Source organism: Natrix helvetica, assembly GCF_964273705.1.
Source record: "Natrix helvetica genome assembly, chromosome: 3".
NCBI lineage: Eukaryota > Metazoa > Chordata > Lepidosauria > Squamata > Natricidae > Natrix > Natrix helvetica.
Window position 1 is genome coordinate 8,760,864 of NC_138549.1, and position 5,205 is coordinate 8,766,068.

The following is a 5,205-nucleotide window of genomic DNA, read 5'->3' on the forward strand; positions in this document are numbered from 1 at the left end:
AGGCAATTAGGCAGGAGATGGCCGTATTTCAACAAATTCAGGTGTCAGTAGTGACAGCTCAGGGTTATTCTAGCCTGCTAGATCATTGACTGAATATAAATTCTAAAGACATGCCTCCTTGGTAAGAGTCCTCAGTCTTGAACAATGAAGATGAAGCAAGCAGACTCTTGTGCTTCATCCAGTCCAAACTTCTCCCTCTCCAGGCAACTGGCCAAGCAGTCAACTGAGGGGGTCTGCACTCTCCCGTCGATCATCATGAGAAAGGGTGTTCACAGGTAAGACCAAAGCCCCTTCTCCATGGTATTGACGGGAGAATCCAGGATAGGACATACCAAAGCCTTGGAAATCCTATGGGTGGTCTTGGCCCAAAATGTCATCCTCCTCAAGCACCTTCTGTACCCCAAAGATGGGATGATTGCATTCTTCAGCTATGCACATTTGCTCTTCCTACTGTAGGTTGTCAATTTGCAGCTCAACTCTTATCCATTTTCCATTGTCATCACAAGCTTTATTATACTGGGGCCCCATTTTACTCATTACTGAGAATTTACAACATTGTTTTATTTGCTTGCCTATTAATTCCAATCCTCACCCTGGTTATTCCAAATGGGAGCTGCGTCAGCCATATTTGCACAAGCAATGCAGCCTTCCTTTAAGCTGTACAGCAAAAGATTGAGTGGATTTTGGAATCTTTGAAAGCTACCTGAGCTGTGGTGGTGCAGTGGTTGGAGTGCACTACTGCAGGCTACTTCTGCTGACTGCCATCGGCCTGCAATTTGGCAGTTCAAATCTCATCAGACTCAAGGTTGACTCAGCTTTCCATCTGGTGGTGAAATTCATTTTTTTTATTACCGGTTCTGTGGGCATTGCTTGGTGGGCAGAAGAATACTGCAAAATCTACATTCCCTCCCCACTCCTGGGGGAAGGATATTGCAAAATCTCCATTCCCACTCCATTCTGGGGCCAGCCAGAGGTGGCATTTGCCGGTTCTCAAAACTACTCAGAAGTTCCACTACCGATTCTCCAGAACCTTTTAGAACCTGCTGAATTTCACCCATGCCTCCATCCTTCCAAGGTGGGTAAAATGTGGACCCAAATTTTGGGGGGTAATATGCTGACTCTGTAAACCACTTAGAGAGGGCTGTAAAGCACTGTAAAGCGGTATATAAGTCTAAGTGCTAAGTACTACTGTTACCTATAGCTATGTATAAACAATTCTCATGTTTTCAAGTGGATAAATACAGTAGCCATGACTACTGTATGTAAAAGAGGGAGTGGAGCTTCAACAGGATAAATATATCCACCATCTTGACTTAAAAAGTTAATAGTATGCCTCGCAAGGAACTGCCAAAAAGCTAATAGTAAACTGCCTAACCAAAGAACCTCCAAGACCATTTTCACTAACACTGGCAGGATAAACCTAGAATATAAGCTGAGAGCACACCCCATTCCTTACTAGCACTAATGATATTACCTAGTTTAGTATTGAAACATCTGCAAGAAAACAACCAAGCATGGAGAGCATCAAGAGGCCCTGATCTCGACTTTTTTCTAACCTTCCTGCAGATGTCCTGTGTAAGATATTGTGGACACAAGGTGCAGAATGGAGTTAGTGACTTTGCGAAAAGGCAACATAATCCAGAATTGGAGACATGGGAAAGAAAGTTTTCAAAGAGTTATCTTAACTGGTTTGTTCTATATCTTCTTGGGAGTTATCTTTCACAATTATGTTTCACCCAGCTACTATTAGAGATACCTTCCTGAAATTTGTGTTTCCAATCATAGAGAATATTTGTAGCTCAGGGTTAAAATGAGCTCTCTGAACTTGGTTGTTTTCTTGCAGATCTTTCATTACCCAAACAAGGTAGCATCATCAGTGAAATCTATGTCTTCTTGAGTTGGCCAACAATGTAATTGAGCTTCTTGAGTTGGCCAACCACATGGGATTTGATACGCTGCCCTACAAAGCAAGTACCACATCTTTTTCACATGTTTTTCATAGGTATATGAACAATGTTTGCCTGGAATCAAGAAGTATTTGGAGCTGGGAAAGCATCCTTTTTTAACCATCCCTCTGTATTTAAAAGTAAAAGCTCTCCTGCACATGCATCCTGGATGTTTCTGGCTCTAGGGGGCAGTGCTCATCTCCTTTTCTAAGCCAAAAAGCCAGCACTGTCTGAAGATATCTCTGTAGTCATGTAGCCGGCATGACTAAATGCCAAAGGCACATGGAGCACTCTTATCTTCCCAACAAAACGGTGCCTATTTTTCTACTTGCATTTTTATGTGCTTTCAAACTGCTAGGTTGGCAGAAGCTGGGACGAGTAATGGGAGCTCACTCCATTATGCGGCACTAGGGATTCGAACCATTCAACTGCCGGCCTTCTGCTCAGCAAGGTCAGTGTCCTAGCCACTGAGCCACCGTGTCCCCATTATATTTAAGATAATATTGAAAAGGGCTATGATTAGAAAAAGAGAGGAATGGAAGAGGCGCTTCATGTTAAGGAAGAGCAGCACACAATCCCCAGAAAATATTTGATTGAGTGGGGTGAAATCTGTTAAGAAGTAGATATGCTTTCTCTGCAAATTACCATTTCTTTCCACCTTCATCTGTATGATACATCTATAATATGTATTATCATGCTGAAAATTGACTATTGTATCCATTTTTCTTTGGCAACTAGAGACAGTAATCATAGGAGAAATTTTAAAAGATGAAGCAAGAGAATAAAGAAAATAATTGGGACAGATGCATGTAGGGTATATACTGTTCATATAAAAATTGGAACAGACAAATATATAATAATATTTAACTTTACACCATGTTCACAGCTACGTATTTGTCCATGACATTTCATGTACTCAAAGGTTTGGCATGCATTATCTTATTCACCCGTGTCTTGCCATTCTCTTATAAAGCAGATGGGTAATTCTATTTCCAAGTAATTCCATCTCCAAGTAATTCTGTAAGGAGAAGACATAGGAGCCCCTAAGAGGTCCTAAGGCCTATCTCCTTTTGCCCTAAGACTTGAGATATTTCTTGGAAGACTTGAGGTTTCAGGGAAAATCCATTAAAAATTGAACTGGAAAAAAAAGAGAGAGAGAGATCAAAAGGAGAGGCAGAAAAAGCAGACACATTTTAACATTTCCTCCCTTTCAAAATATTCCATTTAGTTTCGTCGCTGTGTTTCTCTTATTGACTTATAGCAGCTAGAGGCACCTTGTTCACCTTGCTGATTCCAGAAAAGCTAAGTAGGGTCAAACTCAGTTAGTGCTTGGAGGAGAGACACCTAGGAATCTCAGGTCTGTAAGCGAGACTAAAAAGTTGAAATGTCATCCTGGAATGAAGTGGAATGAATAGAACAGAATAGAATATTGGAATGAAGGATAGGATGGAGGTGAGATGGGATGGAATAAAATGAATAGAATAAAATAGAATAGAATGGAATGGAATGGAATGGAATGGGATGGAATAGAATAGAATGGAATGGAATGGAATGGAATGGAATGGAATAGAATAGAATAGAATAGAATAGAATAGAATAGAATAGAATATTGGGATGAAGGATAGTATAGGATGGGATGGGATAGAATAGGATAGAATAGAATATTGGAATGAAGGATAGGATGGGATGGGATGGAATATAATATAATATAATATTGGAATGAAGGATAGGAAAGGATGGGATGGGATGGGATAGAATAGAATAGAATAGAATAGAATAGAATAGAATAAAATAGAATAGAATAATCTTTATTGGCCATGAGCGGTTGGACACACAAATAATGCTGCTTATTGCAGTGACATTTAGATGTTTTGGTTTTTTTTTTTCCTGGAGGAAAACTGATTAAGCTTCTTGGATGAGAAGGGAAACATCTTCCTCAAGGAAAAAAAAAACATGGTCCAATTGCTTTTTGAAAAACCACCTTTGAGCAGAGGCCAGCTGCACATACTTTAACAACTGGTTTGCCGAAAACTTGCACTTAAACCTGTAACACCTAAAACAAGGCTTTGTCGATGGAGGCGGCTTCCTGCACACCTGCCAGTTCAGCCACAGTTAGTAGAACAGGAGAGACGTCAAAATCAGCTGGGATGCAGGCCGGGGCGAGCGATGCAGAAAGTGAGATATCTAGGACTGGATAGAGGCGGGGCAGGTGGGAGGGGCCAACCAGTGCTCAGAACTTCTGGCTTGGGCGAAGCGGTCTGAACCGGCAGCAGCCCCACCACTGCCTTTGAAACGTAACTGTAAACATTTTTTTAAAAAAAATAGAATGGATTTCTGCATCCCTTTGCAAGTGAAACTGCCTAATATGTATGTACTTAGATTATACCATCTTTTTTGTTTTGTTTTGTTTTGTCAGAGTGTGCAGTGTCACTATCTTGAGACAACTCAGGAGCAAAACACAGTACACAGAGGTTTTGTCTTTTTAACAGTGCTTTATCAACAAGACGTGTGTGTGTGTGTGCGTGTGTGTGTGTGTGTGTGCGTGTGTGTGTATGTGTGTGTATGTGTATATATGTGTGTGTCTGTGTGTGTGTGTGTGTGTGTATGTATGTATATGACAAAAAGCCCAAAACCCAGCCTGAAGATGGTGAGTGGGACCTCGCCGAAGCGTTGCCAAGGCAATCTCAGTCTTACATGGGAAAAGACCCGAATACAAGACCAGCATACCTACACCTGTGAAAATCTACGAATATATCTATATCTATATCTATATCTATATCTATATCTATATCTATATCTATATCTATATCTATATCTATATCTATATCTATATCTATATCTATATCTATATCTATATCTATATCTACATCTACATCTACATCTACATCTACATCTATATATCTATTTCTGTGTGTGTATGTATGTATGTCATACGTACATACATACCAGAGGCGGGTAGGTTCCTACCAGTTAGGACCAGTTCGGATGAGTAGGTTGTACCTTGGCTTGCCATGCCCTCAAACCGGTTCTATTGTCAGTGCCACCATCTTGATTTTCAGTTCTGCGTATGTGCAGAACAATCTTCATTGCAAAAATGTATTTTTCCCCTTTTCTTATATTGTGTGCATGTACAGCCCTTTATAGGTGCAAATGTGCATGCACAATTGCAGGCAGTAACCCGCCCATGATCATACATACAGACACACACACACACACACATACAGACACACACACACACACACACACTAGGCAAAACCAG